We start from the raw sequence: 14354 nt of genomic DNA, 5'->3' as shown, positions 1-14354 counted from the left end.
GATTACGAAACTCCCCCGTAATCAGAATTGCCCAATTGTTTAAATTAGAGGCTTGCAGCTCACCATAAGGCTGCCTCTTTCTAGTCTGTGTTTATCATTAGTGACGCTGTGAAACACATTAAAGGCCTTTTAATGAGAAACACAGTCAAATGGGAGCTCTGACATCAAACGTTGAGTGCACAGAGGCCTATTTTGTTTTTGTGTTTATTGCAGCTTTATTTTGGGAGAACGTTTTGATTCATTCGGGTAAGTTCAGGCAGTTTGGCCCCAAAGACAAAACACTCGTTTTATAGGCTTTGTTTTCAATTTTCCAGTCCATTATTGTGTCTGATAAGTGATATTCTCACTTATCCTTCAGTAGCAGTGCCATGACTGCCTCTTTATTTGACATCACAAAGGTTTCTGAACATGTGTGTCCATCTCCAGAACCGTCCCATCTTCTTCACACTATTGCCGGTGACCCCGAAGGAGGGCTTTGTCGAAGTTGGTGCAATTTTGGACAAAATATGAATAAACTTGTAATATAGAAGCAATCAATGCTCTGTGCAGCCGTCCCCGACAACGCCGCAAGCAGCATCTTCCGGAAGCCGAGCAATCGGCCCGATCCAAGTGGGCCCGGACCCCCGTCGTCCTGAGCTACTGTGTTGACCCGACCGTGCATGTTGTCAGAAGGATACACAATGTTCATTGCAGGCCAAAATTTCCCAACCTGACTCATCTTTACCGTAAAAATCTCTGGCCTGAATGTTAAAATGAATGTTATTTTCTGGAGGATATATATATATTGTATGTATATGAGAAAAAAAATTCATAATATAAATAACATGACATTGTGTTTTGCAGCACTTCGGCTGGAGTTGATTGTCCCAATAGGTTTGGATGAAACAAAGGAGCACCCGCTGTTACTGATTCTGTAGGTGATTTTTTTTCTTATACATAATAAAAATAAATCGTTAATGTATTAAATGAAGAAGCTGAGAATCAAATACTTTCTGAATGAGATTAAAATGTGTGTCTTAAATCAGACGTTACTAACTTCCAACCAACTTTAAATGTTTGAGTCATGTGACCTAATGTTTTGGTGTCACTGGACCTACTGACCAATATTATGTTATACAAATGAACCAACGTGTATATATATTCTGGGTTTATTTGGATGAAGAATGTTCATGGAATTCTTGGACTAAACTCAGTGTCCTCTCACAGTGACAGCGCCCCCGGTGGTCAGGCTGTGACGGACCGCTTCTCTCTCAGCTGGGACTCGGTGCTGGTCAGCTCGGACGGCGTCCTGGTGGCTCGTCTGGACGGCCGGGGCAGCGGCTTCCAGGGTCAGAGGGTCCTGCACGAGCTCCACCAGAGACTGGGAACTGTGGACGTTCAGGACCAGATCCCAGCGGTGGAGTGAGTTTTTCTTCTGTGAAAAAACCTGAGAACAAACCTTCAACTGTAGGTTCTCCAAATGTGGCTGACATTGATGCTTCCTGTATATGTGTGTATGGAAGGGCCTTTTTATGAGTGGATAGTGTGCATTTTAATAGTTTTATCCGTGCCGTTTCCCCGTAGCTGTGCTCTTATGAAATATGATACGCCTTTATTGATGCCAGGAGGGGAAATGTGGGGAAATTACAGCCGCACAATGAAACAAAGAAGTAGAGAGACGTGGAACAAGTAGAAAAGGAAGAATAAGTGGTATAAGAAAATGTATTAGGAATGGAAAAAGAAAAATATATAGAAACTATAGAACGAAAATAAAGACAGAATTCTGAAGTAGTAATAGTGAAGTGATATTCATAATCATATAATATGAAGTGATTTAATATTTTAAAAGATGTCTAATTCTGTATAATTATAGCAGGCTGACATACGGGGAGTGTATATATTTCCGTTTTAGTCTGTCATTTTAGTTTGTCATACATTTATATCTTCTGGGGAATATTGCTGGATTTAATACTGATAAAAAAAATTGTAAGTGAAATATAGTGTTAATTGCAATAATTTTCCCTTTTAAAGTACGATTTAATAAGTGGTAACACAATTGTTAGCTTTGACACGACATCCAACTATAATGTAAGGATTCTGTCTGTATGTCTTTCAATTATATAATAATATACATAGTGTTATTCATGCATATAGACTCAAAATAGTCTTTCCATGTAGGTTTAGTTAGTTGTGAGGTTTACCTTGGTTTCCTAAAAGTAACCGGCTTAGCTACGTAACAAATTTAGGTTAAATAAGTTCTTGTTGACTTGTTTTGACACGGGACAGAAGGACAAGCGGTGGTCTTTGGACTCATTGGGATTGATTGAGAACAAGTAGCATCTGGATAACTATAACGCTAAATAGCTAACTATGAAGTTAAAGAGCTAACTATAAAGTTAAAGAGCTAACTATTAAGCTAAAGAGCTAACTATAAAGCTAAAGACCAAACTATGAAGCTAAATTGCTAACTATAAAGCTAAAGAGCTAACTATGAAGCTAAAGAGCTAACTATGAAGCTAAAGAGCTAACTTTGAAGCTTATGAGCTAACTATGAAGCTAAATAACTAATTGTGAAGCTAAATAGCTAACTCGGAAGCTACAGACCTAACTATGAAGCTAAATGGGTAACTATAAAGCTAAAGAGCGAACTATGAAGCTAAATAGCTCATTATGATACTACACAGCTAATTATGAAGCTACATAGCTATTTATGAAGCTAAAGAGCTAACTAGGAAGCTAAAGAGCTAACTATGAAGATAAAGAGCTAACTATGAAGCTAAAGCGCTAACTATAAAGCTAAAGAGCTAATAAAAAGCTAAATTAGCAACCATTCAGCTGAATCTCTAAGGTCAAGGATTTCTGCCGCGTCTCCTCATTAGAAAGGGATCACTTCATGTTTGTTTTCTAGTTAACTCCCTCTACATTCTCAGGCACCTAGTCAGACTACCCTACATCGACGGCAACAGAGTTGGAGTTTATGGAAAGGTAACACAACCCCTGTATCAATGACTACTGTTTCGTACCCAACAATCTCTAAACGCCGCCATGTTCTGTTGGTTCCAGGCGTATGGAGGATTTATTTCCATTCTCCTGCTCCTGTCCCACAGCTCCTTGTTTCCGGTGTGGCATCGCTGTGGCCCCCATCACAAACTGGAGACTCCATGGTATCATAGAGCCATCGAGCATCACACATACTTCCAACATCACACTGGTCTGAATGTGTGGCCTATGTATCCAAAAAATGTGACAAAGACATTCAAACAGCCAGTAACCAATTATTCAATTATTATCAGTGCTGACGTATATTCTTTATCCCATTTAAGCTGCACGCCATGGTGATGGGATTTGATTTAAGAGCAACGCTAAACCACCGATTCAGAATGTCAAACAAACTCAAAAAAGCAAATAAATGGAGCGACATTAATAATCAATGGCATGTTCTAGTTTAGTGAAGAAGCCATTCTGAATCCTGAAAGGCATCAGAAGTGTCGTCGTGAATGAATAGTGAGTGAATTAAAACAGCTACTCACAATATCTCTGTTTCCTTTTGTCATCCTGTCAAAGGGTCGGCCTACACGGAGAAGTACTTTGGCTCCGCGGCAAAAGAGGATCACAAATACCAAGTAGGACACCAGTCATTGTTCATGTAGAAAGTAAACAGCTGGAATGCATGTTCATTGTACTCTCTGTTTGACTTTGAAAGAGTTGAGAACTTACTGTGCCTGAATGCAAAACATGAGAAAAGAGACACAGGAGTCGATTTTGTTTCCACAACCAGCACAAAGCCCCCGGTGTCATTTCCATTCATATTGGGGGTATTGTGCAGAGCGGCTAGGTGGAAAAGGAATCCCAGAAAACAATTGTCCTTTCGGCCAGTCACATTTCTCAGATCATACCTCTGAAACAGGTCAAATATTTCTCAACTAGAGAGGAAGGTTCCTCCAGAAAATAGGTGTGTTCCCATTCAATCAATCAATCACACTTGTATTACAGACTCAAGGTCCAGATAGTACAACACATTAAAATATAATAAAATACATAGAAAATCACAAGTAAAAAACAAACAAAGAACTACACATGCTTTATAAATAAACAGCTGTACCAGTGTCTCCACAGCTGGAACTGGTATTGTGTAGTGCTGAATTTTATATTTTATAAAAACATGATGATCTCATTTTCGGAGTCATCAACCCGGCAGATAAATGTGTACATTAGGTTTCTTAAAACCGCTTTGAAGGTCTTGACTCCTGCAGCCACAAACATCTCACTTCAACAGTATCCTCATGGCATCATTTACCATTCTATTGTCACACTACTAATTTTAAGAAAACTTTAGATACTTAGATGCGGCACATTTCCGTAAAACAGAAGTTGGCACCAGAGGCTATGCAACGGCGACAGTTCAAAACAATGCACATTCAAATATGTGAAATTCAATTCCACGTACATGCATACGCTCATACATACACATTTGCCATCATCAATGTATTTTGTTTCTTTAAATAAAAAATTTAATAATTTTTAAAAAAGCTCACACTCACATGTACACATTAATTTTTATTTCTTTCTTTTTTTTTCTTCTTTTTCCTCTGACTTTATGATGTTGTGTCCACTGTTTGGTCGTCCACACTGTTTCGTCATCCTCTAGTGTTATGTCAATGTATTGTCTTTTGTCTTATAATAAAAAATGAAAATAGGCTCAAACCAGGTTGTTGCTGTGCACCTCAAATCTGCAGCCGCAGATACGTGGCATCTTTTATCGTTACGCGTGTTTGTTTGCTTGTGGAGAGATTGATAGTCCGTTCATGGGTGGCCTTTTATGAATCAATCCCTATGCCAGTCGGAGCATCATTTAATTGACGTGCGGTTTTCATAAAGACATGAGCAAAACTCTCAGTTCACTTTCAGCTTCTGACTCAACGGAAGAATTTGAAAACACTGATATTGGCCTCTGGCTTAATCCCAAATGGACCTTTTTTCTCATTTCCACCTCATAGCAGAAGAAGCCGCGGTGTAACTATTAATCATGGCCGCATGCCGGCTGCATGGAGCAGGTTGAGCCCATGCTGGCTCACCGGCATGACTTACTGAGACACTGTCGACGTGATTCATTCTTCTGCTGTTACAAGTCAACATGCCTGCTGTGAGACAGAGCTACAACAATGACCATCCATTTTCCAATTGAGGAGATTACATTGATTCACAGCACAGCGACTGAGGCTCATGGGTATTAAAGCGCTCAGAAATGTCTGCTGTCCCAAACCGGAAGAACAGAGATGATTTCTTAGAAGCAGTGTTGACATGTTAAATAACGGCAATAACTTAAACCTATACCATTGTGAATACTCCTGGAGCTTAAATATCATTGATGGATGGCATAATTCAATTAATAGGAAAAGGGAATTCATAGCATTCGAGTATTTTTTTGTAATTGTAATTCCCAGTAATTAAAAAAATACATAATAACAAATAAATAGTCCCAGTGTCCCTCCAGTCCCAGGGTCCCCCCAGTGTACCCCTAGTCCCAGTGTACCCCTAGTCCCAGTATCCCCACAGTCCCAATCTGCCTTCAGTCCCAGGGTCACCCCAGTCTCAGTGTCCCCCCAGTCCCAGGATCCCCCCAGTGTACCCCTAGTCTCAGTGTACCCCTAGTCCCAGTGTACCCCGAGTCCCAGTGTCCCCCCAGTCCCAGGGTAACCCCAGTCCCAGTGTACCCTCCATCCTAGTGTACCTCCAGTCCCAGGGTCCGCCCAGTCCCAGTGTTCCCTTTAGAGCAGGGGTCGGGAACCTATGGCTCGCGAACCATATATGGCTCTTCCGGTGACGGCATATGGCTCCCAGACAATTTTGAGTTGAAAAAAAAAGATCTCCCGCCCGCCCCCCTGTAATTTTCTCTATCGCGCCAGATTACAGCAGAAGTAATTTAAGGTCCCTTTTCTTAAAGAGCACTTATTTGTTCTTTTATTAAAGTTAACGTCTGTTTTTGATCGTATCTACACACCAGCATGTCATTTCTGTCTCTACGTGTCGCGTTATTTAAGGTCCCTTTTCTTAAAGAGCACTTATTTGTTCTTTTATTAAAGTTAACGTCTGTTATTGATCAGCAGCATGTCATTTCTGTCTCTACGTGTCGCGTTAACACTTCTCGGCTCTCCCTCACCTAGCATCATGCAGCACCAGAAATCGCATTCAAAGCAAGACATATTTAATTTATTATACGTAAAAAATACGATATGGCTCTCAATGAAATATATTTAGAAATATTTGGCTTTTATGGCTCCCAATCAAAAAGGTTCATGACCCCTGCTCTAGGGCCTCAAACCCTAAACCCTCTGGGACTTATGAGGTCACCTGGTAAATGGTTGAGTGAGAGACGGTGAGGGATTAAAATAGTGTAAATATGAACAGCACTTTACTGCAACATATCACGTAACCGTGACAACGTTAAAAAAAAAAGATGTACTATTGTGTGTATTTATTTTAGATTTGTTTACTCCCTGATTTGAAGGGACATCAAGGAGATGAGGTTTATTTTTTAATAATCTATTCATTAGTTTGTGTCAAAACATCCTCAATGGAAAAATGAAATGTTAAATAAATCAGTTTCATAAAGTTTCTGCTGGCTTTGCTCAGATTTCGTGTGTCTTTACGTTCCATCTTGTTTCAGTGTATTAATATGCCAGGTGGAATACACAGGTGTCGAGTTGGTTGTTTCACTTATTTTGTTGCGTCGCCATGCTTCCACTGGTAGAACGGTGCCACATTGCAATGAATTGTGGGTAATTCCCTTGGGCAAAAAGTCTAGAGAAATGCTGACTCCCAGAAAGGGTTCATAAAGAGCTCTAAATGTCTGCCACAGAATCCTCGAGGATTTGACCGAGGGACAACTCAACCCTCACGTACTTTACGGGACTTCACTGTAAGTCTGTGAGTCTGTGAGGGGGCGGAGCCTGGGAATACCTTGAATAAGATCTTTGTTTAGACCAGGGGTGCTCACACTTTTTCAGCATGCGAGCTACTTATTATGTGACCAAGTCAAGGCGATCGACCGACGGGGTGCTAGTGAGTCGCGCGAGCCGAGAAGGATTGTTGACGGGGGGTGCTAGTGACTTTTTTTTTGCTCCGTCCCAATGCGCGCAAACCGGTGTCGGAGCTCCGCGGCGCACGAGACGGCGGGCAGAGGACTGTTAACGCGACACGTAGAGACAGAAATGACGTGCTTCTGCTGTAATGTGGCGCTATAGAGAAAGTGACGGGGGGGCGGGCCAAATTTTTTTATGTCATGCGATCTACCATACAACGCCGCGATCGACTGGCAGGTCGCCGCGATCGACCGGTCGATCGCGATCGACGTATTGAGCACCCCTGGTTTAGACGATGTTACAACTCGTGCTATTTCTGTCCATGGAGGCTCATGCCAGCTTCTGTCTCCAGCAGATTTCCAGTCTGCTCAGAAACATCACAGCGCCGAGTCCTCCGAGCCTTCGGATCATCCACGGCACAGCAGACGGTGAGTGTACATGTCGGCTCCGGTACGCACAACAAAGCGGACGCCATGTTAGCGGGCGTATTGGCAGCTGGCAACATTTTAGAATGAGATTTTTTTTTTCTTCGTCTTAGCAGCTGTATTGAAAATTGACTTCAAAGTACACCACACACACTATGTGTGCTATTTGGTTGTGAATATTATCTTCGTGTATCTTCCATTTGTATCACTGCTAATGCTGCGTTCACAACAAAAGCGCTGCGGATATTCGCAACGCTTTACTCGCGTGAGTTTACTCGCTTGACCATTTGTGGCTTTTCGCTTCACTCGATTCGTTCGCACCTTAGAGGGGGCGGGGCTTATCTCTGTGGCTTCACTCCATTGAAACAGTTATCATGTCCTTCATCCACTAGTTCTGATTTATACTTGTTGAGGACATCCCACACACGTCTGAACATCCAACGCCCTCTTGTTTGGGTTCATTACATTAATATCATATATATATATATATATTTATACATCACATCACCCATAGGCTCACACATCTCAGTGAATTCCACCTCTAGTCTGAATGTCTCTTCTGCTCCACTAGAGCAGCAGTTAGATTCACCATCGGCGGAGCAGCTCAACGCTGATTGGCTCTCGCATCTCGGCGTCGGGCGAATTTTTCGCCAAAGTTAAATTATTTCAACTTCAGGCAAATTAGACGAATTTTCGCAACGCTATTGCTGTGAACGCAGCTTAAGAATGCGTAGTAATGAATTTGTACATGCAGTCATGTTTATGTGCTGTCACATGATATGTGTGCATGGGTGCTTCAGTGAGACTTGATGCTACCTGGTCACAGACATGTGCTTCTCAACATCACGGCTCGATACAGAGTTTAACGATACACGTGATGAATTATGATCAGCTGAGCGTGTGTTTTGGCTCGACAGTTGAGTTTTCATTAAACGCCACGCGGTTCATTTAATTGAACTGCTCTCTTTCTTTTCAGCCTCTGTTCATTTCCAGCATTCTGCTGAGTTGGTCAAACTGCTGTCTGCGTCCAATGTGAACTACACTCTGCAGGTGACGGCGGATGTTTCTTCTCTGACTATATTTTATTAACATCATGTGTCAAAAGGGTTAAAGCAACAGCTAGTAACTTAAATAAGAAAATTACTCTTTGTCATATTTGCTCATATCCAAATACCGCAGTATGGACGTGTGATACGACTCACAGATTTATTCTTCAGTGTCTGACGTGTGTGAAAGTCAGAGGAATTGTTGATCAATTTTGTCACTTCCGTCGATACTCACGTAATAAAAGTCACATGAACCACTCATCTTGTCCAAACCCTTCGTAAGTGGATTTTTTTCTTCCTGTCAAGACAAATGATTATTTTTTTAAATACATTTTCCATGTAACAATCGACACGTCCAAAAGTGACACGAGAGAGATGCCTGGAGTTTGAGTGAGGTCATCTCTAATGGATGAGTTGGGAGTCAGAACGTGTCGATCCCGACTCGCACAGGAGTCGCTCTGTGAAATCCGTGTCCTCCTAAAGTCATTTGCAATATATCACCTCGCTCAAAGGAAAACAACCAATGAGAGCAGAGGAGTGTCTGAGGTTGGTCACTGCTAGTGAAGCTTGTGAACTCAAACTGTCAATAATCTGTCACTTTATTCTCTAGTTTCATAAAGTTATTTTGAATAATGTTTAGCTGTGAGATGAGAATCTTACTCGTGCCATTTGGAAGAAACTAAACAAAGCCGAATAACCAGATTTGGATACATATAGTATATATATATAAAATGAATATATAGATATCTATATATATATATATAGATATATACACAGTATACATATTCATTTTGTATATATATTCGTTCATATATATATATAATACATAAATATATATATATAACACATATAAATAATATATATACATACAAAACGAATATATACACTGTATATATATATATTTGTATATTCGTATATTTGTTTTATATGTACCCATCCATTATTACCCACTTGATCCAGGGTTTTATATATATATATATAAATACACTACCGTTCAAAAGTTTGGGGTCATCCAGACAATTTTGTGTCTTCCATGAAAACTCACTTATATTTATCAAATGAATTGAACATTTCATAGAACATATAGTCAAGACATTGACAAGGTTAGAAATAATGATTAATATTTGAAGTATTAATTTTGTTCTTCAAACTTCAAGCTCAAAGGAAGGCCAGTTGTATAGCTTATATCACCAGCATAACTGTTTTCAGCTGTGCTAACATAATTGCACAAGGGTTTTCTAATCAGATATTAGTCTTCTAAGGCGATTAGCAAACACAATGTACCATTAGAACACTGGAGTGATAGTTGATGGAAATGGGCCTCTATACACCTATGGAGATATTTCATTAGAAACCAGACGTTTCCACCTAGAAAAGTCATTTACCACATTAACAATGTATAGAGGGTATTTTTGATTAATGTTATCTTTATTGAAAAAACAGTGATTTTCTTTGAAAAATAAAGACATTTCTAGGTGACCCCAAACTTTTGAACGGTAGTGTATATATATACAAATATATATATATATCTATATATATATAGATATATATATATATATACATATAGGGACAGTTTGAACAAACATGACAAACAAGTTTAAGGACTAACTAACTAACGTGGACATGCTTTAATGGACGTGGTTTCATCAGACATGTTTGCGTATGAAAAAGAGAGAACGTCTGATGTGATTTATGATCTGGTCATCTTACGGTTCAGGATCAGATGGTTCCTGATTTAAATGGGCGCTTAACATTTCATCACTTGTGCGCCTTAAATGACATTATGGGGTGGAAAGTCAAAGTTGGTTGAGAGTTTAGTTGTTCCCAATGCTCAGGTACTGTGTGTAGCTACTGTGATGGAAACATTCTTCATTGATTGTGTTGTTACTGTGTTTTAATTTGTGTGTAATGATTCCTTCTGTACACATTACATCTATTGTTCTGTCCATCCTGGAGAGGGATCCTCCTCTGTTGCTCTCCTGAAGGGTTCTTCACTTTTTCCCTGATCCGATGCGAGGTCAAAGGTCAGGGATGTCTGTCTACAGAATGTAAAGCACTCTGAGACAAATTAGTAATTTGTGAAAATGGGCTATACAAATAAACTGAATTGAATTGAATTATTCTGAAGCGAGATGTGAAGATCAAGTACATTTGTTACACGTTAGTTTAGCTGAGCATAACAACAAGACCCTGTTCCAGCTGGTCTGTGACCCAAGGCAGTGAGTCAATCAGAATGATCCTCATCCAGCAGGTTGCACGTTGCTAGTTTGCTGAGTTTGATTGCTATAAACAGATAAAAGAGATTTACAACAAGTGTGAATTCCTGTTTGTCGGATGCGTATACACACTCATACCTGCAAACTCATGAGGGGTGAAAAAGGTGACAATGGGGTGGGGGGGGGGGGGGTGCAGACTTTTGTTGTTGTCACCACACCACATCCACGTTGTTTGAAGCCTCAAAGCTTTTAGAACCACAACTACAGTCATTTTATTGTTCTGACCACAAATCTAAATAATGATAATAAACAGTTTAAGAACAAAAGGTCCTCCGCTCTGACTCAGCCCTGTAATGATGGTAATAACAAATATACATTGTCATTATATATAATATGGTTAAAGTCATTCATGAACCAACTTCCTTTTTTTTGCCTGAACAGTCCTCATGGACTTCTCCCTGAATCTGTTCTGTCTCTCCCTGTTTGTCACGATACTCTTATTATAACTTCTATACATATTACATACCTGCCATAAATATCATGATACCCGATACCAGAATTCAATACAATACCATAAAAACAATATGGTACCATAAATACGATACTGGTATATTTATCTATAATAGTAATAAATAAAACATCTGTATGGTTCACTTTTTACCAACTTGTTCAACACTTAACAAATGACAGTAATATTAGTATTAATACAGCCAGATATGAATGAAACTACATTGTTCTATCATAGCATTGATTATACACTATGAGGCCGTTAGTCTCTGACCAGATGATACACAGTTCATCAGGATGAGCAGCTGTAGTTACACAACTTTACAGACTGAAACATTTCACTTCTGGCATCTTTTTATTTGTTCAGCCGAAGTCGGTCTCTAAGCTGCGCCACTTCTCTCGCTGTGAGCTGCGCAGCGCAGTGTGCGCAGACAGCTCGACACGGAGCAGTGCGTGCGCTCTGATCGCTCTCTTAAAGAAGTATCGATACAAAAAATATGCTTCATCACATCGTGTTTAACGTACGGGTACTTTGTTAGCATCGCTACACCGTGCAGCGTGACAACAGCAGATGTAGCGGGCTAACATTCAAGCTAACCTGAACCCCCAAACGCTGTGGACATCTGAACGCTGATTGGCCGAGACGCGACACGTCCCATCAAAGATGTTTTATTGCGAAGAGCACCACTCCACACTTTTCTCCGCGTCTCACTGCAATCTCAACGGCAGCGGGTCAGGTGAGCCCCCCCCCCCCCCCCCCAAAACAAAAACTCTTCGGATCTCCACGATTCACGTGGATGACCTATTTTGAGTTCAAAACGGTAAATTTCACCGAAAGGTGACAAGTTTGCAGGTATGCACACTTGTTCCCTGAATGGAGTTACAGTCAACACTTAGGCTGCGCTAACATTACAGCTGTTCCATCAACACTCAACATGACATCATCTCAGCATGATTTATTTGACCATAGACCACAGGTATCAAATACAAGGCCCGCCGCATCGCTTTATGTGGCCCCTGGCGGCTTTAAAGACACGTGATCACCTTTTCTTAAAGAAATTGAAGAAAAATATCCCGTGCTTTTATTTTGAAGGTTTTAGATTAAATGGATTCATGTTGTAATATTAGAGACATTTTCTTATGTACAATATTTCTCCACTCAAATAAACAATAATCCAATGCAAAGAGAGTTATTTAACAATATGTTCGAGGAGTTTATAAAGTGTTTCCGGCCCTTTAAGAGGGCGGCCATGATGCTCATTTGGCCCACGGTGAACATGAGTTTGACGCCCCTGCCATAGACCGTCTTTGGGTCGTACACATGTATGCATATGGTTTCCTCTGGTCCCCGTACAGATAGTTGCTGCTGTCGTAGAGCTCTCGCTGACTACAGGCAGCGACCATGTCTTCTTCCCCCATTTCTGATTCAACGACGTTCGATTTGAGACGCGGAGTTGAGGGCTTTGCGTTTTGGTGTCAACTCGCCTCGACCCTCAACAAGAAAGTCGTGGCGTCGACACCGCAGCGCAAACACTGTTGAAATGGTGAAATACAGGGGCATCGATAGGCCTGTTTTAGGGGTTGTTAATGATTACCTGCTTATATTTAGCTTCACTTGAGGCAAATTAGAAACTGTCTCCAGTGAGAGAGACTGAACGAGCGAATTCGAAATACAAGAAATAACTATCAACATCTCTCTATTCTTTGTATTAATATATATTATATGTTTTATCCATTGAATTCTATATTTGACACAGAACGAGTTCATCTTCATCTCAGTTATTGTGTCCAAATGAGCACAAAATATCTCTGACCCTGAAGTTCTGTCTCTTGTATTATAATGGAAGGCAAGAAAACTACAGAACAAAATCACTTTCTGATTGAACCGATCTATGAACTGTCTGAAACGATGGATATGAAACAATGGATATGAAACAATAGATATGAAACAATGGCTATGAAACAACAGCTGTGAAACTGATTATGAAACAATATATATATCAAATAATGTACTGTATATGAAACAATGGCTATGAAACAATAGATATAAAACAATGTACTGTATATGAAACAATAGATATGAAACAATGTACTGTATATGAAACAATTATATGAAACAATGTACTGTATATGAAACAATGATATGAAACAATACTGTATATGAAACAATGGCTGTGAAATAATGTACTGTATATAAAAGAATGGATATGAAACAATATACTGTATATGAAACAATGGCTGTGAAACAATGGATATAAAACAATGTACTGTATATGAAACAATGTACTGTATATGAAACAATGGATATGAAACAATGTTCTGTATATGAAACAATATATATGAAACAATGTACTGTATATGAAACAATATATATGAAACAATGTACTGTCTATGAAACAATATATATGAAACAATGTACTGTATATGAAACAATGGATATGAAACAATAGATATGAAACAATGTACTGAATATGAAACAATGGATATGAAACAATGGTTATGAAACTATGGATATCGGGGGCCCCAAACATACCCAAGCGTACTGCTGCCCTTGGGGTTTAGCCCCCCCTTTCTTTGAAACATACAAACGCTCCTGGTGGAATATACAAGTTTAAATGAATGACACCTTGTTTCCTATTTCCTGCTGCCTAGATTTTCCCAGACGAAGGACACAGCATGGCCTCCACCAAGAGCCAACACTACATGCTCAACTCAGTGCTCACCTTCTTCAAGCTCTGCTTCGACGAGGAGGAGCAGGTTGTCGGCCCGGAGAAATCAAAAGGGGACGACTGACGCCTGGAAGCTCCTGGAATGAGACTGAGAGGCTGAGGGGTTTCCAGAAGCTTCCGTGTGTAGATGGATTACACCTGCTGGGACCAGCCTCTGGATCCCAGGGGTTGTGATGAATACTTGTTGATAATAATGTGTCAGATTACACTTCTGGTTTGTATCATATTACTGAGTCAGGGAATCCCAAAAAAAGATTATTTTTCCATTTTACAGTATAGTTTTTGCTAAATGCTGTAATCTACTGTGAATATTTATATTTACCGCAAAGGAAAGTATGTAACGTAACATTAGAGATCATATCACAAAACA

At 40.0% G+C, this 14354-nt stretch overlaps 1 pseudogene; it reads left to right on the top strand.

Annotated features, from left to right (window-relative positions):
* The window catches only part of LOC130201621 (inactive dipeptidyl peptidase 10-like), a 70545-nt pseudogene extending 56497 nt beyond the window's left edge, over positions 1-14048 (top strand).
* The last annotated feature ends 306 nt before the right edge of the window (positions 14049-14354 follow it).

Source organism: Pseudoliparis swirei, chromosome 2 (assembly GCF_029220125.1).
Source record: "Pseudoliparis swirei isolate HS2019 ecotype Mariana Trench chromosome 2, NWPU_hadal_v1, whole genome shotgun sequence".
Taxonomy (NCBI): domain Eukaryota; kingdom Metazoa; phylum Chordata; class Actinopteri; order Perciformes; family Liparidae; genus Pseudoliparis; species Pseudoliparis swirei.
Note: the sequence above shows the minus strand (reverse complement) of the source record. Positions and strands in the feature narration are given on the sequence as shown.